General features: G+C 34.0%; 2 long non-coding RNA genes across 10 annotated transcripts in view; one reads left to right on the top strand and one right to left on the bottom strand.

Annotated features, from left to right (window-relative positions):
• LOC140622260 (uncharacterized) overlaps positions 1-26,478 on the top strand; it is a 279,983-nt gene that overhangs the window by 245,719 nt on the left and 7,786 nt on the right. The window contains exon 9 of one of the 5 annotated variants that reach the window (XR_012022013.1): positions 24,057-24,120. The exons of the other annotated variants lie outside the window; for them this stretch is intronic. This is a non-coding gene — a long non-coding RNA (uncharacterized lncRNA). The remainder of the gene's footprint in view (positions 1-24,056; positions 24,121-26,478) is intronic. 5 annotated transcript variants of the gene reach the window in all.
• Positions 15,038-26,478, bottom strand: part of LOC140622261 (uncharacterized) — an 87,731-nt gene continuing 76,290 nt past the window's right edge. For all 5 annotated transcript variants that reach the window (XR_012022020.1, XR_012022021.1, XR_012022024.1 and 2 more), the window contains 3 exons: positions 23,562-23,696; positions 17,103-17,122; positions 15,038-15,363 (listed from right to left, as the gene is read on the bottom strand). This is a non-coding gene — a long non-coding RNA (uncharacterized lncRNA). The remainder of the gene's footprint in view (positions 15,364-17,102; positions 17,123-23,561; positions 23,697-26,478) is intronic.

Genomic DNA, 26,478 nt, shown 5'->3' with positions numbered 1-26,478 from the left:
TATTATGCATATGGATGGCAAAATTCCATTTCCCTTATTCTACCTGATTTAGAAATAATCCTATAAGGCCTATCTTTTATAAAGTAGTTTTTTTTTAATAAAACAAATGAATAAACAAACTGGAAGCTAAATCAGATCTATAAATAGAACTGATGTTTGCCAGAGGGAAGGGGTGTTAGGGGATGGACAAAATGGGGAGGAGAGTAGGGGATACAGGCTTCCAGTTATGGAATGAATAAGTCAGGGTAATAAATGGCACAGAAGAGAGAATATAGTCAATGATATTGCAAAAGCATTGCATGGTGACAGATGGTAGCTACACTTGTGGTGAGCACAGCATAATATGTAGAGTTGTTGAATTACTATTTTGTATACCTGAAACTAATGAAACATTGTTTGTCAACTATACTAAAAATATTTAAGTTTTTTTAAGTTTTTTGATAGTAATTTTAAGTAATTTCAGACATTTAAAAATATACCTCAGAAAGATACAGTTAATGAATACATTTTAATGAAGAATTAATACTAGAACAATTGATTGACTTATTCAGTGGCTTACTTCTGTATTCAGTTGCATTTATTTGCTTCCTTCCTGTGTGTAGAGGTGGGAGGCCGAGAAGATGAGGTTGAATGAAGCAGCATGTATATTTTAAAGATTTGCCAATCTCCACAATTAGGTGGGTGCTATTATGTTTCAAGAATAGGCAATAAATTTAAAGATACCCAGTGAAATCTCCCCTGTGCTGAATTATTTCCAAATGACTTTCTGAATCCAAAATTGATTGGCGTGGTAACTTTTTATTCCAAAATTTATCAGCGTGATAATAAAACACCCAAAGTATATTTCTTATTTGTGTCTATTATGTTGAATAAAGAAACATGAGAGATATTTCAAAATTGAAGGACTTGCTTTGCTAAGATTTATAACCTATGGTGGATATAAAATGAAGATGCTGTACTTTATTGGAAAAACATTTTATGATAGCAATTCTAGATTTTTTAAAAATACATCAAAAATAGTCGCAAATTCAACTATCATCTTTTTATACTGCTTTGGCTGCTGTTCTGAGGTATATCATAGTTATTACAGCAAGAGTATGGTTTAAATTACAGAGCCATATCTGAATGAATTCCTCAACAGTTAATGTCTAAAAAGCAGCCATATTTGCACATACTGGGCTCTTTCTAAACCTGTGCATCACAACATGTAAAAATTTTGCTCTTTCTGTCTCTCACTCCCTACAAGATAAAGGAATTCTGGTGAGAAAAATGGTGTAGCTCCGGATTAATATGGAAATTTTAGCAAGGTAGCTGGTGTATTCTTCCAGAAACATTAATGTTATATGCAGAGTTTGTAAACAACTGTTTTTTTTTCTTTTTTATGCTCTTGGTCAGCCCAATCAAGGATAGAATGCTCAGACCAACGTCTAGCTGACTGCTTATTATTTACCACTCTCGTAATTGTTCAAAATTCACTCTTTCCAAACCACTTATAATTTTTTTAAGATTTTTTGTTTATTTATTCACGAGAGACACACAGAGAGACAAAGGCAGAGACACAGGCAGAGGGAGAAGCAGGCTCCAGGCAGGGAGCCCGACGTGGGACTCAATCTCAGGTCTCCAGGATCACACCCTGGGCTGAAGGCAGGCGCTAAACCGCTGAGTCACCCAGGCTGCCCAAAAACACTTATAATTTTATATTTTTAATCTTCTATGCCTTTTATAAATCATATTTTGTCTTTGTTTTTATGAAAATGGTCTGTATATATTAGTTTCCCTTTTATAATCCCTGGTTATAGGATTAACACCAGTTTATCGCTGGTGATGCCTGAAGCCATGGTACTCATCTTAGCCAAACTTGATTGAAATGAACTAACCAACAGTTAATACAATCCTATACGTACAAAGGTCTGAGATGGGTCATAGAGCAGACTGAACCAGCTTGTCAACAGTTTATAGAAAAGGTACAGGTTCACATGGGTTTTACATGGTTTTCATTATGGTCTCTTGGTTTCCTTTATTGAGTATCATCATGCAGCCTGAAATTAGGGGTGTTACCATAGGAGTCTAAAAGGTATTAGACATGTTTCTTGGTGGCTGGAGGACAGAACATATTCTGTGTAATTGAGAACTGGTCTTGGTAACCCAGCAGGAAGTCTTAGACTTCTCAGATATTTCTCTTGCTGTATCACATTCTTCTTCTCTTTTTTAATTTTTAGTGTGATTGATATACAATGTTGTTGTTAGTTTCAGGTGTACAACATAGTAATTTAATATTTGTATATGTTATGCTATGCTTGCCACAAGTGTAGCCACCATCTGTCATCTATACAATGTTGTTAAAATATCTACTGTATTCCCTGTGTTGGACCTTTTATTCTCTTGACTTATTCACTCCATAGCTGAAAACTATCTCCCACTCCTTTCACCTATTTTGCCCATCCCTCCCACTCCCTTCCCTCTGGCAACCATCAGTTTCTTTCTTTGTAATTATAGGTCTTTTTCTTTATTAAAGCCTTATATGAATATACTCTGTGGAGTCTCATGAGTCTTTCAATGTTCAATGTTATCTGTATAATCATTGTCCCTTGTATATAAGTAAAATTTGCAGGATAATTACCTATATGTCTTTGAGCTATTCTTTGGCTTAACAAATAACTATTTTTCTGAACTGTGCTGATTACAAATCTAATTGTTTGTGTGTGTGTGTGTGTGTGTGTGTGTGTGATATAAATCCCTCAGAAATACCTGAGGACAAAACCTGTTAAAGAAGATTTTCTATTCTGCAGAGGATGTTAACATCTATTGTAGTTGTCACCTTTGTATCAAGAGGTTTTAAGAAAGGATTGGAAGATTTGTAAGGATCATATTATAAAATAGCTGAAAGATGAGGGCGGTGTCTTTGTTATAGAACATCTAAATCCTCATCACAAGTATTTTATATTGCCAGTTTATGGTAAAGATTTTCATGGTATCAATACATTTCTGTTCTTTGTGTCTTGTGAGATTGTGAAAGAACATGATAACTATATATCACATGGTTTGCTACAACCCAGATCAACAATGACATAGTCACAGTGTACTCCCAATTATGTGTTACCTTGGTTCAGATAACATGTTGATTATCTAAAGCAACAACTGTTGTTGCCTTTCAGAGACATGAATGAGTATGTGCTTATTTACAATAGCCCTCTATAGCTACAAGAACACATGCCTGTTTTATATGTCACAAGCCTATGGCATAACAAAATGGTATTTGAAGAATACTATGGGCTTAAGAAATGCTGGTATATTGAGCTGCTAGTGGTAGAAAGTACATCTTTATTCATTCATATGCCAATAGACATCTGGGCTCTTTTCATATTTTGGCTATTGCTAGTATTGTGGGTACTGCTGCTGTACACATTGGGGTGCATATTCTCCTTCGAATCACTATGTTTATATCCTTTGGATAAATACCTAGTAGTGCACTTGCTGGGCCATAGGGTAGCTCTATTTTTAACTTTTTGAGGAATTCCATGGTGTTTTCTAGAGTGGCTGCACCAGTTTGCAGTCCCACCAGTAGTGTAAGAGGGCTCCCCTTTCTCTCCATCCTCGTCAACACCTGTTGTTTCCTGAGTTGTTCATTTTAGGCATTCTGACTGGTGTGAGGTGGTATCTTTTTGAGGTTTTGATTTGTATTTCCCTGATGCTGAGTGATGTTGAGCAGTTTTTCATGTGTCTGTTGGCCATTTGTATGTCTTTGGAGAAATGACTTTTTTCCATTGGGTATTCTTTCCTTCTTTGTCAAAGATGAGTTGACCACAGAGTTAAGGGGCCATTTCTGGGTTCTCTATTCTAATAACTTTTCTGCACTCCCATAGCACATTATTCATGATTCTGGATAATTATAATTGATAAAATTTGTTGGATATTTACTATTTATTAAGCACAAAAGTATTATCTTTAAATTTAAATATATTATTGAATACATAAGTTTATTATATATTAAGTGGTAGTGCTACCACTTTAATCAAGTTTTATCTGATTTTTAAGAACCTGATACTCCATCCCTAAGTAACAATTCTTATTAAGAATTATTTTGAAAATTGAATGTCTTGATTCTCTCAGTAGACTGAAATAAACTAAAATCCTAGAGCAGAAGCCTATCTATTACAGTTGACGACTAGTTGCTAAGCTATTGCCTGGCAGATAGCTTATGCTTGATAATTAATAAATGAATGAAAGAATTATATAATTGATTTCAGCACTTCCAGAAAATTGAGTATTTAATTTGTAAGAGTTCATTTCAAAAAGGGGTTACTCATGGAAGCTTTAATTCTAACACTGAGTATACACATTATCTTCATGTTTTTTCCAAGATATAAAATTCCAATGATATAAAAAGTGAAAGGCATTATCTTAGATAATCAATTTCTGACCACAAAGGATTTTTTAAATTGCTATTGAAATTATTAATTATTTCAGCCACTAAACTGGAAGATTAGACAGGCAAGGAGGCAGAGAAGCTGGACAGTATATGTTTTGCAATATAAAATTGAGGTCTTAACCATTTATGGTATTGACACTTTTCAAAGGAAAAAAACAAAAACAGTTTCAAAAGCCTGTGTATATTCCAATTTGTGAAATTCCCTTCTACTCAACTAAATTTATCCTGAACTTTCAAATCTTCAAATGGAATTTCTTCCTGTGCTCAGCTGTCGAGAAATTTGCAGTATGGCATTATACAGCTGTCAAATTCCACCCACGGGACCTGATTTGGCAGTTTACACAAGCAAAACTTCTACTGACACTAGGGACAGTTACCATTTTTAGAATTTGTTGGGAATGAAGAAAAAGAATTGCTTCATTTGGAAGAAGCTTCTTAGAAATTATTTTATACATAAAAAGAGAAAATATAAAAAGAATCAAGCTTTTCAAAATATATTTTAAAAAATAAAACTAAGCACATATTTTAATAGCAAAAATTCATGAACATATTAAATATGTTTTCATATTATGTCTTATTGTCCAGGCAAAAATCAATACTAAGTTTCTTATAATATGCCTTAATATCTACGATATAGAGAGGGAATTGGCAAAATTAAGAATCAAATAAGACAAAAGTGAGTGAACGAACTCAATGAATTAAATGTGTCATGATACAAAACATGAATCAAAGTAATCACTTTTTAAAATACATTCAGGAGGAAGAGTTAAAGAAATGGAAGGCTAGAAAGCTATTGTAAGATTTTGAAAGGGAAATGGTCAATCTGCAAGCTTATACGGATGTCTCTACCCAAAAGTATAACCAATATCTTTACATTTGAAATAACATAAAGCAAGATTAAGAGGCTAAATGTTGAAAATTGGGAAGAGAAGTGTTTAAGATGAAGTCTTACCAGATAAAGTCTCAATTCTGAAAGCAAAGTGGAGTGATTTTATCACACAACATTAAGGTTACAATGTTGGACTGCTTGGAATTAGTTGTAGGAAAGTCAGGAGTGTTATGATTCTTCTCCCAATTCCTCTGTCTTGGGAAAGTAGTAGATTTGGCCCAAAACTGAAACTGAGCATATCATATCTAAAGGTACTAAACAATATATTGTGCAGGTTGCCCAGAATGAAGACAGACTGGCTGACATGGCACACTTCCTTTCATACCATAAAGGAATGGTAGAGAGGGTCAGAAGCCCTTCTTGCTCTTTGCCAGTACTCCATTCATGGAGCGCTCCAGTGTAGACATTCCATCTACATCCCTAGAGCCAATGGGTTCTTTTTCTCCCAATGAAATATACTTAAACTATCTATAGCAACTAATAGTCATGTCCTTAGAAATGAAACATAAATCCAAGAACTGTCAGACATTTAAGGGCAATCAGCAGCAAAAAGCAAAGGCTCAAGAGTAAACACATGAAACTGTATTGGAACCCACAGTCCCCACTTTGCCAATTTCCTTTGCGATGTATACACTGGACTTGTGCATTTCCAGGTTGCAACGCCTCCAGCCCTGAGCTGGATCCCAACTCTTGGATGAACTCAGAGATTTTGCTCTTGAAAGTATCTCCTCTCCCTAATGAATCATTATTTTCCCCCTCAGTTACATTAATACTTTATATGCTATGCTTTATTGTAAAACAAAACAGAGACTTCTCTGGATTTTTTTTATCTTGCATCTTGTGAGCAAGTACTAAGTTCCAATGTAAAATCAAACGTCACAAAAGGTTTCCTATTTTCTGGACCTCCAGCCCAATCAGACTTTCAGTTGTCCAGGGTCACCAGTTAGGATATGCATTACCAGACCCTAAAGCCAATTAGGATTTGGAAACTGGGAACCATCTAACCAAGCAGCAGACACCAAGCATTTGCCTGAAGAGAGTAGAGGCAAGTGGTTGAGTAAATCATGCCCTGTTCAATCTGGCACTGTCTACACAGCTTTCTGGTGGTTGCAGGGGCAGCAGCAGCCCTGATTTCCTCCAAGAGAACTAATTCCTCAGTCAATCACTATAGCTAGATCATAAAAGGAGAGCTGTCACTTCTGGGAGGAAGAAACTTATTTGACACCCACACCGTAGTGTGTTTACTATTTAACAAGCAGAAATATATCTATTCGAGTAGATCATATATGACAACAAGGATGTCATCGACAAAGATGTGATCACCAAAATGCAGCAGATGGCTTTTCTGAAAATGTCTGAGACTGCGACACTGAAAAAGGATATGATTATTTTCTAGAAGAGTAAGTTTTCAGCTCACAAAGCAGAAAATGAGAAAAAATAAATAAAACTTGAATGATATCAGTTAAAACAGCAAGTAATGGATGAAGTGATCAAAGTCCAAATAGATGAAAAATTAAACTTCAGTCTATGGAAGAGCAGAATTAAAAAATATTGTATCCACTGAATAAAAGTAATGTGAAATGAGGACGAAAAAGTGGTAGTAGCATTGCATACCCAGCAAGATGGGCCTCTCACCCAGATGCACAGGGGGGATGCACTGAGGGTGCTGGCTTTCAGGCCTCATAAGAACCATGCAAACTTTATAATATTAAATATTTATTGGCATCTGTATTTATATACAGACGCTGACAGCTCTAGATGGAAGTAAATGAAGATTTGTCTTGAAATCTCACAGCTCTAGAAGTAGCATCAGAGTATATGAAGAACAGCTGGGGAAAAAATGCAGTCAGATGGATTGAGCAAGAACAGTGCAGGGATAGCAAGAAGTAATCTCATATATACTTACCTGCCAACTGATGAGGGCAAAATCGCATGGCCTTCTTTTCCTAGGTTAAGATGCAAAGAAATTGAGCCACCAGTTAGGTGGCAGGCCACCCCCACAGGCTAAAGCTGACAAGTACAATGTTACTTCCAATGCAAAGTTAAAAAGTCAATCTATATGAAACAATCCATTAATTAATCAGTTTTTGAGTAAACATTTGAAGAAGGAGTATAAGGATAGTGCTTATAACAACCAATGATTTTGAACACTCCCTCTTATTTCAGTAAAAATCTTAACTTAAAAATAACATGCAAAGAGAAGTCAAAGTGAAGAATAACTCAACAAAATAAGTATTAACTACATCATAAGTAAGCTGCTGATAATGATAAAAACAAAAACAATGCAGAATAGACCGGAAAACAATGACTTATCACGTTACACTTCCTGCTTCTGTGATGAAATGAAATATATTCCTGTGAAAAATTCATCATTCCTATACAAAGAAGATATAATTAGTTGTACCCTGCCTTTTTTGTAAATGTCATTGGTATAAAGAGGCTATTTTTCCTCTGGTTCACAAAACAGAAGATCCAAAGCAACCCTGTAAAACAGAAAGTAAGGAAACATGGAGGCAACAAAGAATTTTGGCAAGAAAGGAAAACTGGAAGGTAAAGCTGAAACACACAGTCATAATCACAGGCTATTAGAGCTGGAATGGCCCTTAGAGATAGAGATAATCTTGTCCAAAGCACTCAATGTTTTTGTTATATCTAAAGAGCTGAAGTGATTTTCAAGGTTGCACAATTCCTAAGTGAAAGAAAGAGAACCAGAATCCTTATCTCTTGATTCCCAACCCTGTGCCCTGGTCTCAGATGACTGAAGATCCAAATTGCTCCACTTTTTCTGGGAAGTTTATAGAAAATTGGAACACATATCTAACTCACATCCAAAGTACATGATCCAGTGAGTTCCTGCAGATTAGGTACATTATCTATTTCAATCTGATATTCTCTGTGTTTGTAATAGAGTTGCAGAAAGCAGGCCAGACTCATATTCTAAGGGCCAGTCTTCAGAGTTTTTACAGGTAAGGCTATGAATATGTTTATTTTTAAATAGAATTTAAAGATTAACAGTGATGTACTGTCAGCATATGCACAATGTATAAGAGATTTTCTTAGGCTTCCCAAATATCCATTCTCTCTTCCTACCTTTCCTTCACTTCAGTTTTTACCAGGGCACATTGCCTTTGAGCTGGTGATGCACCTTCTAGCCTCCCTTGCAGTTGCATGTAACAATATGATTAAATTCAATCCAATCAAACTGAGCAAGAGTACGGAGTACAAGTTCTACGTCACATCCTTAAAAATACAGTTAATTGCCTCACTCCCTCCTTCTCCTTCTTGTTCTCTGAAAAAAAATGGACACCACTGAAACATCCCCTTTGATTGAAGAGAGGACAAGACATATATTAAGAATGGCAGATAGGGGTGCCTGGATGGCTCAGTAGTTTAAGTGTTGGACTCTTAGCTTTGGCTCAGGTCATGATCTCCAGGTCATGAGATTGAGCCCCATGTTGGGCTCTGTGTTCAGTGGGGAGTCTTCTTGAGATTCTTTTTCCCTCTCCCTTTCTTCCCCTTCCCTTGTTCACACTTGCTCTTTCTCAAATAAGTAAGTAAAATCTTTTTCAAAAATAATGGCAGATATTCTTTTTTTCAAGATTTATTTATTTGAGAGAGAAAGAGAGAAAGAAAGAAAGAAAAAGAAAGAAGAAAGAAAGGAAAGAAAGGAAAGAAAGGAAAGAAAGAAAGAAAGAAAGAAAGAAAGAAAGAAAGAAAGAAAGAAGAAAGAAGAAAGAAGAAAGAAGAAAGAAGAAAGAAAGAAAGAAGAAAGGAAGGAAGGAAGGAAGAAAGAAAGAGCGAGCCTATGGGGGGTTGTGGGAGAGGAGCAGAGGGAGAGAGAGAATTTCAAGCAGACTCCCCACTGAGCACAGAGCCCCGCATGGGGCTCAATCTCACCACCCTAAGGTCATGACCTGAGCCAAAATCAATAGTATGAGGCCCAACAGACTGAGCCACCCAGACACCCCAAGAATGGGAGATACTCTTATAAGCTTAGGCCAATATGAATAACAGGGAATTATGAGTATTTTTAAGTTCCCTTGTCAACCAAGAAGGTGTATAGATTCAACATTTAATTTTAAACATGGATAGACATACTTTTAGATAAACATCATAAATCCATATATATATATATATATATATATATATAATCTAAGTGTGATAAAGAATATTTTAAAAAGGATCTAAGCCACAGATTTGTATAAAAAGGTAATTCCATGAATCTGTGAGGAGTTCTAATAGAAAAGTCAGGGCCACTTCACTGACAAGAACAAATCTAAATGTTTTGAGGAGTGACCTCAATACTGAAATTAGAAGCATTCAAGAAATGTCGATTAAGGGATTCCTTAGTTCAGGCACTCAGCGAATGTCCTCACTGGGATCGATTTTTTTAGTTCATGGAACTCAGAAAAGATGTTGCTGCTTCAAAAGACTCTAAGGATCCAATAAATTCATTCTTTTGGGATCGTTCAACTGAACACAGTCAAAGGTATTTTGCAGTTTTTCCTTGTTTCACCTGTGGGAATATTGCTTCTAAGTTTAGATAATGATGTTGTCACATGGAGAACTTAGAATGGCATCAATAAAAATCTGCTAACGCTTATTTTTAGAAGGAAAGGGAATGATTTATAAGTTTCTTCCTACTTTTGAGTCATGTCATGAATCACTGTGTATGCCAGATCTGTTCTGTTTCACTTCATGCCTCTTTCTTCCATAATCACGCCCACAGACAGCAGCTGAGTAGAAGATGTGAATCCATATCTCTATATTAAATTATAGTCAAACATTTAAAAAAATTTTGCATGCCAGATTATCTAGATGAGATCAGTGACTTTTCATATTATAAATTATGAGGAATTATTAATATCTGCAACAGTAGCTTAGATTGATTTTAAAATGTGCTGTTGAATGTTTGTTAAAATATATGGAAGAGAAAGCATAACTGAGATATACTGTAAAAGAGAGAGAGAGAAAGGGTCTCTCAGTTAGATTGATTCTGATAGTCTTTGAACCACTAGGTTCTTTTTAAAATGTAAAGGATAACAGTGCTTGTATTTTTTCTCTTTTCCTTTTTTTTTCTTTTCTTTCTTTTCTCTTTTTTTACTGCAATGGTACTGAGAATGTGTGTTTACTAAAAATGATGCAAATTCTGTGCAGAAAAATATAAAATTTATACATGAAATCTTGTAATTTTTTAGAATTCTTGTAGAATTAAAAGTAGCGATCTTCCAGAATTTTTGTTATAATTAAATGGATTAAGTTATGTCAAGATTTTACCTGTGCACGGACCACTGTACATTTTATTCTCAATTGTATGTGGTATTATTACTCTTATTAACAGAATTATTACATGATATTATTCAATTTGATCAGTTCTAAAGAAAAAATGCACATGTTCCTCAATGTCTGTAAAATGTCTCATTGATTTGACTAAATCATTTTCCCACTTGTTTAAGGCTTATGTTTGAGGTTCTGTGAAGTACAAAGGCCTGCCTAAGCCATTTCTTCAACTGCAGTGGACTCCCCATCTCACATTTAAGAGGAGAGTTGGTTACATATACTGACTCTTCTCCTGTTTATTCTCTTTACTTCAGAACCATTGTCTATCTAGTCTCTGCCTTTCTCTGCTTTCGTTATTTTCTAGGAGGCCGATCTCTGAGGACTGTATCAGCAATGTTCCCTTCCCATTTACCTTTTGGCTAAAGTTAATCAAAGGGAATTACCATCAAGAGAGTGGAGAAAGGGAGAAGAGAGAAGTCATGCTATTTATTCCTCAACTCTGCCCATTCCAGAATACCTTATTTTTGGAATGTTTGGATTATCTCATAGTTGGTCATATATTCTGTGGCAGCCAACCAGTTCAGAGACAGAGATACCCTTGAGGGGCAGGCCACATCACCTTGAGAATGCAGTCCGTAATGCAAATACTAAATGTACATTCTATTTCTTCCTTTTAGTTTAAGCTCACCCCCTAAATGGAGTGTTGGCCCACCTGAGCCACCTTGGTCTTGTCTGCTACCCTGGTGAGTCCTTTCCATGCTCCCTGAGCACCTGAGCTGCCTCAGATTCCATTTGTTCCTCTCCTTCCTGGAAGGTTTCTTTTTAAATTTTATTTTAATCCCAAACATCTCAATGTTTTGCAGTGTCTAGGGGTTTGAGCCCCTTGTTTTTCGTTCTACTTCTTTTTTTCTCTCCTTTCCTCTTCATGGAGTGATTATGTTGACAATAATGTGTAATGCGCATTCTCTTCACTGGTTTATCTGCAGAAATTTCTCTGGGCTTTTTTTTTTCGGTGTATGATTCAACACTGCATTAAAGGGGGATGTTCCATTGAATAAAAGAGCAGTGTGGTAAAAAAAAAAAAAAAAAGCAGTATTGAAGTGACTCTTTACGCTGGAAAGGAAAATACTCAGACCTTCTGCCTCTGAACTGACCTTCCTGTTTCCTAGGGAACCAAAAGGCTACTATGGTCTTCTGGTTAAGAGTGGTTAGTAAACTCAGATGAAAGATGTCTCAGTATATCTCACAAATAGTTTTGTGGGACTGGAGAAGTCAGCTATAGTTATTTTCTCATTCCAAAATGTATAATGATATATACTTATCAACTGAGTGAAATCTCACAAGAATAGTCAAGGCTAATTTTGTAGGCAGGGCCAGGTAAAACTGCCTCTCATCTCTCACCAAAATAATAACCAAACACATCACTATATATTTGAGAAGATTATAGATGTTAGTGCTATTACTAAAAATCTGAATGATGCTAGGGAAATAATTCCCATCATATCCTTATTTAATTTGCTTGTTTGATCATTCGAAAATCAGTTGGGTCTTGTATAATAACTGTGGGTTATCATAAGCTTATTCAGGTAGTGACACTAAACACAGCTGTGATTCCAGATGTAGCGTATAACTATGGCAAAGCAACACATCCGCTGTTTTGTAGCCATCGAACCAGCAAAAGCTTTCAATTCAAGAACTGAAGGGACAAATCTTCCAACTGTTAAACTATTAGAATCTTGATTACAAGGAGACAAATGGAAGTGAGTAGGACTATACTCAGGCCTACAGGCATTCTCTGGCTGCCTCTTGTTATTCTTGTCCCAATAAAGCACACCAAGTAAAAATTCCCAATACATCAAAGGGCTGGATGAGGTAAGAGGACATGGAATGCTGGTATCAGGTCTGTGTAGTATCATCTTACACTTTAAAACAAAGTACAGAAGTGAAGGCTGTAACAATAATTATTTAATTATTTAATATCTACTGCTCTTTCCTGCTATCTTATATGAAATTTCCTGGTGATAATTGAATTAAAATCCCCCTATAAAGAGAGGCTGATGAGATTTTTATATTTTCTATGGTTTTGTTGACTTGATTCTTTTCTATCTATATAAATGATAAGCACTGATTTTTTTTCTTCCAATTCATATTCCTCTACCTTCTTACCTGTTCTGTACCCTGGGAAGTTCTCTATAAACTTTATCATTCAGACTCCTTTTTCCTTCTGATATATGGTTGACTTTGACCAATGGGAGGCACAAGAATGAGAGATGGAGGTAGCAATATCTTCCCACCTGCATCCTTCTACCAATGTCCATGCCTACCATTGAGTAGCTCCTCTCTCTTATTCTGGATATTGTTACCATCCAAGTTGAATTATCAGGAGGACTACTGTTAACAGTATTTGGATATTTCTGATCCTAGATACCTCAGTATTACTGTTGGTTCTCTTATCCTTGTACAACAGATCAACCTTGACTGTCAGGTCAACCTTGACTGACTGTATACAGATACATTGCTTGGGTAGTAGAAAACAGCATTTCATTTAGAGGCTATAGATTGTAATGAATTCTAAGAAGTGTCAGATAAAACAGTGTATCAAACATGGAAATGGTATTTTTGGAGAGGTACTAAAAAACTTATGAAATGGTTGTCATTCTCAAATCTAAGAAAACATGAGAAATGAATATAAAACTAATCTAAAGTTTGCCAATATCATTGCCGGTGTAACTCTAATTACTTGAAAAAAAAACCTCAACAGGAAAATTTTAGGATACAGTTTGTGAAATAAATTATTAAATAGAAAAAAATAGTAACTGAAGAAAATAAGAGGAAAGCCTAATTTCTAATAGGTTATAAAGGCTTTATATGAATTTTTAATAAATTTAGGTGATGCACTATTAATCCAGTATCTTTAAAAACAATGGAGGTGCCTGGGTGGCTCAGTCAGTTAAGCATCTGCCTTTGACTCAGGTCATGATCCTAGGCCCCCGGGTCCTGGAGTCCTGGGATCAAGCTCTGCATCAGGCTCCCTACTCAGTGGGGAGTTACTTCTCCCTCACCTTCTGCCCCTTCCCTCTGTTCATGTATTCTCTCTCTCTCTCTTTTGCTCTCTCTCTCTCTCTCTCATTCTTGCTCTCTCTCTTGAATAAATAAATAAAACATTAAAAAACTCTAATTCTCCCTGATAAATATATCATAAAACTGATACTACTATTCATATCTATATGACAACTTCATGATTTGGAAAATAAAGCAGACACTTGATTTTCTTCTTTACCCTCATCAAAGATATTACTTCTGTCATTTTATTTTTATTTTTCTGATACCTAAGTGTAGCTAAACTAATATGACAATGTCCCCTTTCTACAAGAGTCTATAGAACAATTGTGCTGAAACTTTCATGTGCATGTAGTCACTTGAGGGAGCTAGTTAGTCCTAGATGCTACTCCTGGGCTGCACCCAGGAGAGTCTAATATAATGGATCCTAATAGGCCCCCCAAAAATTTGCCTTATAAAAATTATGTGATTTCAGACCACAGAAGTCCTATACAGGTAAGTACAAAAGTCCTATCCCATTCAACAGTAACATTTACTTGGCTTATCAATCACCTGCATATAGTAAAATGGTTATTATAAATAAGTAATTGTTGTGTCAACAGTTAAGCAACAATAGAAATTAAGAAGGCAAACTAACAAAAAATCTAGGGAGACAACAATAGGTCAACATTTAGTTATTTGTCTTTTCTTTCTAATTTTTTTCTTTCTAATTTTGTGAAAAGGATACATACTATGTGTATGTACAAATATATCTATATAATTGAATTTTCACAATGGGATTGAAAGAAGAAAGTTTCCACCTGCAGAATACTGGTAACAAAATGACTAATGAAATTATTCTGAAAAATGCTGTATATTTCTACAGAGTTGTTTCTTTCCAATATTGTCAGAAACCCTACAGTTTGTAGTTTGATTTTGTATATTTTGTGCACTCATAGGCTATCAGGAACAGTGAGAAAGCAATCTTCTCAAAAGGTTTTATCATATAGTCACTTGATTCCTGCCATAGAATATGGAAGAGACAGGCCTAATTGCTTAGCCTGGGCAACAGCTGGCAAAGATGTAAAGCAAAACACAGAAGTTTGAAAATTCCCATCTTTGAACATACAGGATAGGGGAAAGAGGGAATGATTCACTGAGATAAATTAAGAAAATAATTGTTGAGAGATAGACTCTGTTAATCTGTAAGAACGCATAGAAATTAAAAATGAACATGAAGGATATACCTTCCAGGGGGAAGCAAATTGTACAAACAACACAAAGCCAGGTAGAAATAAAAAAGATATAGGAAACACTTCTAAAGAATATACATTAGATTACTTTTCATTCTCTTTCCAATTATCTCAATTAAAGAGAAAATAAAGAACATAATCAGCCTATGAATTACAGAGACAATATAGCCTCATTATGCGTTTTATTATGTATTTATATTTCTATGACAAACTTCCCTCAAACTCAGAGTCTTCAAACTATGAGATATATTTCTCATTATTCTGTGGGTCAAGAATTCATGCAGTCACTACATGACTTGTCTTGCCCGTGCATGAGGCTGAATTTAACTTGGAACATGCCTGGAACATGGTATCCAGGAAGGACTCATGCATTTGACCAGCAGTTGAAGCTGACTATGAGCCTTGATTCTCTGGTCTCTCTTCTCTAGCAGTATAGATGGTCATCAAGTAGAAGCAACCAGACCTCATACCACCTAGTCAAAGAATAGAAACAGTGTCACTCTGAGTTCAATCCAGATAAAAGAAAATAAGAAACTAAATCCTTTTCTTGATGGGACGCAGAGCATATAAACACAAGGAAGTGAAGAATTTTTAGCAGCTAACTTTGGAGAATATCCATCACAGTACATTTGAAATTCTGTGCCATATATCAATTATATGTTTTTTTCCACAAGGTTTGAAATAATGTATATCTAAATTTCATTAGAAAATGTATCTGTAATTGCATAAACAAAAAATTGACAACCAAATAATTGGAAGGTGCATATATACATTACTGCCATATGAAGAGTCAGCTTCAGCTACAAAACATAACATAGTAACCAAACTATGTAAATTTCATTTGAAACAGATTGTTGTTTATATGAATGAGAATTTTTGCCATAATTTTAGTGAATACTTTTATTTTAATATTACTCCTTTGTAATTTAGATGTGATAATACACTATAAAAAATAAAATGACCACCATTATATGAGAAAATCTATGACAAAATAGATAATTTTAGTAAAATAAGTTAAAATGTTAATAAATTAACAAAAATAATCTGCAAAGGATTGAGATTTTAGGAGTTCTAGAGATCCCTTTCCCACCTCCCTACACATATTTTTGTTATTCCTGTAGGAAAACTTGAATTGAATTAGAAACTAACCCATGTTCCTATGATACAAATGAGGTATAACAGTAAGAAAAATTTGGATTCTCAATCTGGTCAGCTAATATCAACTAGAAGAATATTCCATTTCCAAAATTTCATAAGATAATTTCATTATGCAAGTAAAGTTGAGTGTATAAGAAATAAGTCCCACACTAAGAATACAGCCTTCTGAGATAAATCAGAAAATTAACCAACAATGAATAAATTCCACTTCTTAGGTCGATGCTCTGAGGAAGAATGAGTTACTAATTCAGAAACAGGCACACAATAGAAGGTTGGATCCAGTAGCCAGCTAAACCTTGTGTGCTCGGGTGATGCACTGAGACAGACCTGAGCAGAAAAACTATACACTTTTGATTTTTTTTAATTCTAAAAATAAGAACCTGTACCAGTCAGGGCACAATTTAAGACAATTGTGTTATATCTATTACCATATCTATTGTGAAGTAGAATAGATCCTCTAAAGCAGACTGTAAAAATCACCCTACCATGAAACCAAAGGTACGAGATATGTTAGAGAATGTAAGGAGAAGGTAACATGCCTCTTTTGGTCCATTATACACAAGTAAATCTTCTTTTTTTCTTTATTAAAACATTTTTTATTAGTAAGCAGTTTATACAAATAGTCAAATATCTATTCAAGTTATGCTAAGGAAATTAGATTTTATCTTGATGGCGGTAGGGAGTCGTTGAAAATTATAAGAGGAAAAGTGACAAGATTTAGAGGCTTACTCTAGTAGCAATGTGAAAAAATAATAAAATATTTTGGTAAAAATCTATTGGCAGAAGTTAAGGAGAAACTAGAGAAAAAGAAAGAAATTAGAAAGAAACTAGAAAGTTAAGAAAATCCTAGAAAGGATTGGATGAAGGTGGAGAGGAGATAAAGAAGTAATGAAACCAATCAAGATTATTAATATGATACTGTAGAAAGGATCCAATAATTTATTGAATTAGAAAAGAGAGAAGAGAAGTTGAGTTTGTTAGATGTGAGTGAAAATAGCATTAATCAAGATTCATAATAGAGGAGGAAAACTAGTTTTGGGGAAAATGAACTCACCTTTGGGTGTAATGAATATGCTGAAAGGAAAATAAGATGTTTTGTTAATATCCTTAGCAACAACAACAAATATTACTGTTTTATTTTAAATAAAGTAATGTTGAAATACAGGATTATAATCCTTGCAGTTTCTTTAATGTCTGTTGTGGCAAACAAATTTATTCACATAAACACCTAGTGATTACACACCATGTATTTTCATTGATTTATTTATCCATCATAAGATTGGCATGATTTCACCTGATTATAGGAAATTATTGAGATTCTCTACCTTATTTGTTTCTACAAATCTGGAAAAATAAGTGGGTAATTCTAAGAGATGTTTCTCTGAATATAACTATGACTCTTATTTCTTCCACAAAGTAAAAACTTCTATTGAAAAAATAAATTTACCCACAAATTTGTTCTGAAAGTATTCCACTGAATATGACCTCATTGATTTTGTTTTAAATAACCTTACCAGTATATAAAATGCATAATTATCCTGGCTAGTCAAGAAGAATCTCACAGACTGCCATAAAAAAGAAGTGATAAAAAATAGGGAAGTCAATAAAATTGCCTGACATAGAAATGAAGAGGAAAAATAAGAGGTTTCTGATAAATAGCTAAAACAGTCATGTATATTGCCACTTATTTTTAGTAATTCTTCAATCAAAGACATTCAAAAGGTTTCTTGATTTTCAAGATAAAAACGTAATTATAGTAATATTCTTATAATTAAAGGACAATGCAAATGTACTATATTCCTCATATATATTTTATACTTTCTACATGAGAATGTAACTTAATTGAATTACAAGTAATTTGGAATTGTGAGTCATCATTTTGTATGAATCACACTTTGGTAAATTCTACTAGATTTAAATATACATATATATGTATAGCGTCTGTTCTCAGGTGTGCATTTTTTCAATATATTTTATGTACAATTATTCTTCAAAGATTTAACACAGCAATATATTTGGAGATATTATTTAAGAAATGGTTTAATATTGTTTTACACACTGTGGGTAGCTGCTGTAAACAGCAGTGTACAAGGTCCAAGGGTTTTCTCCACAGATGAATGCTTTAGCAAGAAAATGATGCTTTATGTGAGCTCCTAGGATGGGAATAATATACAAAAAACTACTCAGAAAGAGTGACGAAGCTGGCACAGGACAGGTTAGAAAAAGGAGAGTTGAGGTTTATTTCCGTGCAGAAGAAAGGGATACAAAAGCTCAGAGGTGAATAGAAATATGATGTGTTCAAGAAATGAATACAGCTTAGCTAGGGCTTAGAGTGTGAAGAAGAGAGTCAAAATATGAAAGAAAAGAAGCGGAAGGAATCAGAAATTGGAAAACCTGTAAAACAGTAAATTGGTTTGATTTTTGTCAAAAGGGCAATAGAACTTATTCCAAAATTTTTAAGTGGGGGTAAATATTTTCAAATATTTATAACAGAAAGATAATTCTGACTGAAGTGTAGAAGACACCTGGAAACAAAAAGTTGGAGCTAGAAAGTATTCTTCAGAGACCTTTAGTGGACAGAAAACATAAGTTAGTGGCAGAAGTGGTATAAAGAAAAGTAAATTAATTAAATCAAAAGAAATCAAAATAAAAATTAAGCAGGATCAATAAGTAGTGAGTTTTAAAACTGGGAGTTTTTATTCTGTGTTTCTGCCTGTCACAATACAATAAGACCATTTCTTTCATACAGTAGAGTTTCCCATAAGTTAAAAATTACAACAAACTTGGCCTTGAGCCCTATCCTCATCTGAGAAGGAGAGAAACAACTCTCAAGAAAGCCAAGCTATCCATAGTTTTCTCTAATATTGGAACAGATCAATACTTCAATGAAAAAAAATGTACTCTAATCACCAGTTATTACAAGGGAAACCCAAGAAGAAATAATGCAGGCTGAAAGAGTGGGATAATATATTTAAAATGCTCAAAGAAAAAAAGCTGTCAATCAACTATCCTAAATCTAGAAAATAAAAACTTTCCTAGATAAATAAAAATTGAGAGAATTTGTTGGTGGCAAAATTGTCTTATAAGAAATACTAAAGGAAGTTCTATAGGCAGAAAGCAAGTGATCACACTATTGTATATATTCTGAGAGGATTATTGACTATTGATGATTATTGATTACATTTGTCTGAATTCATTAAATTTTGCACTTAACATTTATGCTTTTCAGCATATGCAGATTTACTGCAAAAACTAGATATTAAACAACCAAATAATATGATAGCTATTTTATGGTTGCTATGAAAATTAAATAATTAACTATATATAAAACATTTGGTAGACTAATGAAAACATAGTAAAGAGGACATATTTTAAATGAAAAAGTAAATAGTTTTATTTACATTTTCAAACGTTGGACTTGAACCTAGAATTAAGTGAAAAAAGATTATTTTCAAATATTATCACAAATGGGAGAGGAAAATTAGCAACCAACACCATAGAAATACAAACAATTATAAGAGAATATTATGAAAAACTAAATGCCAATAAATTGGACAACCTGGAAGAAATTGGATAAATGCCTGGAAAAATATACATTACCAAAACTGAAATAGGAAGAAATAGAAAACTTGAATAGACTGATAAACAGCAAAGAAAGTTAATCACCAATAAAAAAAAAAAAATCCCCCAGAAAACAGAAGTCTAGGGCCAGATAAATTCTACCAAACATTTAGAGTTAATACCTGTTCTTCTCATACTATTCCAAAAAATAGAAGAAGAAAAATTTCCAAATCATTCTATTAGACCAGCATCACCATGATACTGAAACCAGAAAAATATTCCACAAAAACAAAACAAAATAAAACAAAACAAACAAACAAACAAACAAAAAACTATAGGTCACCTTCCCTAATGAACATGGATGCAGAAATTATTATAAAATACTAGTAAATTAAATCCAAGATTACACTAAAAGAATCATTCACCATGATCAAGTGGAATTTATTCCTAAGAGGCAAAGGGTGGCTCAATATTGACAAATCAATCAACATATATACTACATTATTAAAAGAAAGGATAAGGATCATACGATCATTTCAATAGATTAAAAAGTATTTGACAAAGCACAATATCCATCCATGACAAAAACCTTCAACGAAGTAGGTTTAAAGGGAACATTCATCAACATCCTAAAAACCATATTTGAAAAACCCACAACTAACATCATATTCAGTGGGGAAAAACTGAGAGCTTTTCCTCTATGTTCAGGAAAAAGACAGGGATGTCCCCTTTTACCACTGTTATTTGACATAGCACTGGAAGTCCTAGCCATAACAATAAGACAACAAGAAGAAATAAAAGGCATCCAAATCAGCAAGGAAGAAGTCACCCTTTCACTATTTGCAGACATGATACTTTATGTAGAAAACTCAGAGAGCCACCAAAAAATTCCTAGAATGGATACATAAATACAGTAAAGCCACAGGACACAAAATCAACATACAGAAATCTGTGGCATTTCTATACATCAATAATGAAGCAGCAGAAACAGAAATAAAGGAATCAGTCTCATTTACAATGGCACCAAAAACAATAAGATACCTAGGAATAAACCTAACCACGGAGGTGAGAGACCTATACTCTGAAAACTGTAAAATGCTGATGAAATAAATCAAAGAGGACACAAAGAAATGGAAAGACATTCCATGCTCATGGATCAGAAAAAAACATGTATTGTTAAAATGTCTATAATGCCTAAGGCAATGTACACATTTAATACAATTTCTATCAAAATACCACCAGCATTTTTCACAGGGCTAGAACAAACAATGCTAAAATTTGTAGGGAACCACAAAAGGCTCCAAAGAGCCAAAGAAACCTTGAAAAAGCAAAGCAAAGCTGGAGACATCACAATTCCAGACTTCATGCTATATTACAAAGCTGTAGTCATCAAGACAGTATGGTACTGGCACAAAAATAGACACATGGATCAATTGAACAGGAAAGAAAATCCAGAAATGAAGCCAAAACTACAGGTTCCATTAATCTTAGACAAGGAATGAAAGAATATCAACGGGAAAAAAGACAGTCTCTTGAACAAATGGTTTTGGGAAAACTGGACAGCAGCATGCAAAAAATGAAACTTTCACTTTCTTACACCATACAGAAAAAATAGATTAAAAATGGATTAAAGACCTAAATGTAAGACATGAAACCATCAAAATCCTAAAAGAAAATACAGGCAATAACCTCTTTGACCTAAGCTATAGCAATTTCATACTAGATAATGGTCTCATGAGGCAAGGGAAACACGAGCAAAAGTAAACTATTAGGACTACATCAGATAAAAAGCCTCTGCACAGAGTGAAGAAAACAACAAAACTAACAGGCAACCTGTAGAATGAGGGAAGATACTTGTAAATGACATATCCAATAAAGGGTTAGTATCCAAGATCTATAAAAGACTTCTAGAACTCAACACCAAAAAAAAAAAAAAAACTAATACACAGTTTTAAAAAAATGGGCAGCATATATGAATGGACATTTTTCCAAAAAAGATATACGGATGTCCCTCAGACACACAAAAAATGGACAACGTCACTCATCATCGGGGAAATACAAATCTAAACTACAATGAGATATCATCTTACACCTGTCAGAATGGCTAAAATCAAGAACACAGGAAACGGCAGGTGATAGTGATGATGTGGAGAAAGGGGAACTCTCTTCTGCTGGTGGGAATGCAAACTGGTGCGACCACTCTAGAAAACAGTATGGAGGTTCCTCAAAAGGTTAAAAATAGAAATACCTTATGGTCCAGCAATCAGACAGGAATACAAAAATGCTAATTCAAAGGTATACATGCAACCCAGTGTTTATAACAGTATTATCAACAATAGCCAAATTAACGAAATATCCAAATGTCTCTTTACTGATGAATGGGTAAAGAAAAGTAGTATATATAAAATGGACTATTACTCAGCCACAAACAAATACTAGCCATTTGCAACAACAGGGATTGAGCTAGAGAGTACTATGATAAGCAAAATAAATCAGTCAGAGAAAGGCAAATATCCTCTGGTTTCACTCATGTGTGGAATTTAAGGAACAAAACAAAATGAGCAGAGGGGAAAATATTAAAAAAGAGAAAGAGAAAGGCAAACCAAGAAACAGACTCTTAACTACAGTGAACAAACTGATTCCAGAGGGGAGGTGGGTGGGGTGATGGGTGAAAGAGGTGATGGGGATTAAGGAGAACACTTGTGATGAGCACTGGGAGTTGTGTGGAAGTGATGAATCACTAAATTTTACACTTACAATTAATATTATGCTGTATGTTAACTAACTAGAATTTAATAAAAAGTCTTAAAAAAGAATTATTTTCCCTGAAGACAAATGAGTCAGCAAAACCTGTAAAAAAGTAAGAATATCTAGAAATTCAAGTCAAATATATAGACAGCATAATTTTCTTAGGCTGTCTCTATTTTCTATCCCTCTTTGTATTCCATTTCCTAGTCAAGACTAGCCATTGTAGAAATGTTAAATGCAGTATTAATACTTCATTATCCCTAAACAAGTCTATTTTACAATAAAGTAATCATATGAATCCAATTTTAAGCCTTCTTCGCAAATCCACTCTGCAAAACTGTTTAACCACCTTTAAAAGTGTTGTTTTTTGTAGAATTAATGTCATCAACACTGTTTTTAAAAATAAAATACATTTTCATATCTACATTTCAGAATGTCTCTGTTGAAAGCAATTACATGTCTACATTTTACAAGAAATACTATATATAGATGTACTCATGCCTTATAAAAGATCATCTGTTAAAGGGATTATAGTATGTCACTATTACTGGATATTTACTTTAAATGTTATAGACTCTGCACTATGAAGAAAAAGATTAGCTACAAAATACAAATATGGAACAAATATATTAGATATTTCATGGCAAAAATGTGATCATGGTAACAAAATTTTTGTGAGAAAATAAGAAATACATTTAATCTTACACTGTCTTCATAAAAAGCCAACTCAGTCCCTTAAAAGCCAGCTTTATTTTAAATTTTTCCAACTGCCATCTTTTCAGATTATAGTGACAAATACCTCTTCATTGTTTGGCCATTTCATCCTTTATGGACAAGATTGAAAAGGCTACAGCAATTGAATATGCCTGTGGAAAAGCCTTCAGAAAATACTCTTACACACTTACCTTATTAAAGAGATCGGAAGTAGTGCTCTTGCATGAACTGATATTTTGTTGCTACTTCTAGTAAAAATAATAAAATAGAAGGAAAAGGCTTTAAAAAAGATCTAATTCACATAAAATGATAGGGCACAGGGAACAACACAATTCTCTGGATCTGATACAGTGTTTTGAACGTCATTAGTACCATTCAAGCAAACTCAATGTCTACAGATTCTAAATAAGAAAACGAAATACTGTTGTCAGTAACAATTAGCCATTTACAGTCTCTTCAAAACAGAGTTCCATGACAGGTGGATAATTACCAATGAATTTTCAGCAGATCATGAACATCTGTTCAATGCTAAAGGTTTAAAAATTAACTGAAGCGAGGAAAAAATATTTCTAAAGTCTCAGATAAAATAATTTTTGCAGAGATTATTTTATTTCTTTCACAAAACCTAAAAAAAAAAAAAAAGAAATCAGTGTTCAGTGTAAGAGTTATCAGGGCAATAGCAAGTAATTAAGACAACTTATCTGCCTAAGATGCCAAATCATAATTAATTATAAATTTTCCAAAGTCATTCTTCCTGTAATTGAAGTAAAAAATTGATTAGAGAAATCACTTAAGTAGCTTGAGAGACAAGTTTGAGAAATCGAACATTAATCCGCATGAATTACCAACGTTTCTTCAATTGACACCTCAGACCTAACGTCGTTTCTGCTTTTGTTGCTGCATTACTCGTCCACTACATCTCACTCTTTAAGGAGGTTATTGGATGGTCTACAGGAGACTAATCTCTTCAAATATTCTTTTGCAGGTAACAGCTGCTCTGGCAATCCAAACAGCTGTGTAAAGCATGAACAATTGTCATCACTCTGGGGGTAATGAGAGTTTATAGCAGTGTTCTAGAGAGTTACCAGCTGCGTCTTTGGGTGTCATAAGCTTCTCAAGTCTTCTGATATCTCTTCATCACCAACCATTTTCTTATCATTTGATCTCATTTATAATATGCTCTTTACTATGAATCCCTCTGAATTACAAGAGTTTTTTTTTAATTGTGTTACATCAAATTGCAAAGAGGAAGAACATGCTATGTTTTTCTAGTGTTCCTCCCTTCTCAAGATCTCTAAATATGACAATCAACAAGACATTTTCAAATGCAAAATGCTAAACAGGAGTTTGGCTTATGACATAAACACGTACACACAAGAACTTTTTGTTTAGTATATGTTTCCCATGCTCTCTCGTGTATTCAAAGGCAATATTAGACAGAGGTAGCTCCTTACACAACTTTCCACCCCATATTTTTCGCTTAATTTAGATATTGGAAAGTTTATCATCTTTCAGGTACAAATTTATATCTTTGGGTAATGTAGAAATCTACCATACCCACTTATGTTGCACTTAACAATAATTCGAATTAAATTGTATCTATGTTTCCTTAGTGCTTCTATCCTTTCATTTTTATTCAAAGACAATTGAAAGATATGATCATCTTGCATTCATTTCATGTTGACTGAGTCACAGTACTAGGTCCTGTATTAGGCATTTAGATTGTGTATGCCTTGCATTGCATTAGTAATCAACATAAATAACTATCACATAGCATGACTTCCCAAGGTGAGAGGAGTAAGTAGAGAGTCACATTGTGGTTCAATTACATTCTCCTTTGGGGTCCTTTGCAGTTGTCACAGGTAAAGTACATTATAGTAATAAAACTTAATGACATAAGGAACAGATAATTTTTCAATGGAAAAGGACACTCTGTTCTTTGCGGCAAAAAATCTAAAGCACTATTTTGGGTACCCAAAGATATATGGAAATCCAGTAGCCATTTGGATATCTCACTTTGATATTCCAGGAAAAATCTCATTCAGTTCCTGATATTGAGCATCATTTTCAGTCAAATTCTAGAGTAGCAGTGCAGGTAAAAGATTGAAAATCTATCGGCAATGAAAGGAGGAAGGTGAAAGCATGAGAGAGGAATTGATGAGCAGCACAGCAAGAGAATTACAGTAAAATAAAACAGAGTGAGAGGAATGCAGTTTGTAAAGGTAAAGGGAGAAAAAGAAAGTTGCATCTTCAGGCATAGAATCATTTTTAACATTTTATCCCCACTGGCCTGCAAAAGTATGTATTTTGTGACATATTAGTCAACATTAATTGTTTTTTTCTGCTGTAATGAGAAAACATTCCAACTTAATGATTTTGCAGTCTGTCATTCAGTAACTAAGTGTCTGTGTACACCAGGAACTCAGAACATGTTAGGTGAGAAATGTTGAGAAGTGCAGCAGTTTGATATCACAGAACAAACTTATTAAATGGATACATAGGTTCAATAAAAATATCAATTGTCAGCATTTGTGCACAGTTAGAATCCTCTCTGTACACACACACACACACACACACACACCCCTGATAGATACATCACACATACACTTGATAGATGCATCAAATTAAAAGGATTTAAATGAATTTGGGGTATGTTCTAGTTAGTCAAGGTATAATTCACTTGTGTTTCTTATTGAAGCTTAGTTTGTAGATGCATTAACGTAATTGCAATATCAGTTTAGCTTTAGTACAAAAATAGTGAAAATAAGGAGTTATTTGCATTATTGAACACCTACTAAACAAAGTATTTTTAACTTTAACACCTATTAAAACAAAGTATCAGCATTCCCGGTTTACAGATGAGGCTACTCTTATTAGCTAGTTATCACGGAACAATATCCAGAAGCCTCTGTTTATAAGACTCTTTACATTTTAAAAAGAAAAAAAAATCATTCAGAGAAGGATAGCTTCTATCCCTGGCATTTGTCATTACATTCTTCCAGTTATTATATCATTAGCCTGCATCATTCACCAAAGAACATTATTCTACATGTTAAATTGACTGATACACTGAAATGACAAAGTTTTAATCTTCACTAAAATTTTAAAAGACATACAGCTATATTTGGCTGGGGAAGCTGCCACTGATTCATTTATAGATTTTTTTTCTCTAACTGCAGTAAAGTTGCAGCCTTTCTTCCAAGCCTATCATACATTATAAAAGAGCAGTGCTTCAATTAATTCAATTTCCAGTAGAAGGATCTGGAAATAAAATTACTTGAACAGGATGTGGTTTAGTTGGTTAAGGGAAAAATGGCCTTTTAAAATTCAAAAATAAAATATTCTTTCCATTTAAGATAAAAGCAATCTAATGATGGCATGTATAGTGAAATGTTACATCCATTTAG

This window comes from Canis lupus, chromosome 31 (assembly GCF_048164855.1).
Source record: "Canis lupus baileyi chromosome 31, mCanLup2.hap1, whole genome shotgun sequence".
NCBI lineage: Eukaryota > Metazoa > Chordata > Mammalia > Carnivora > Canidae > Canis > Canis lupus.
Note: the sequence above shows the minus strand (reverse complement) of the source record. Positions and strands in the feature narration are given on the sequence as shown.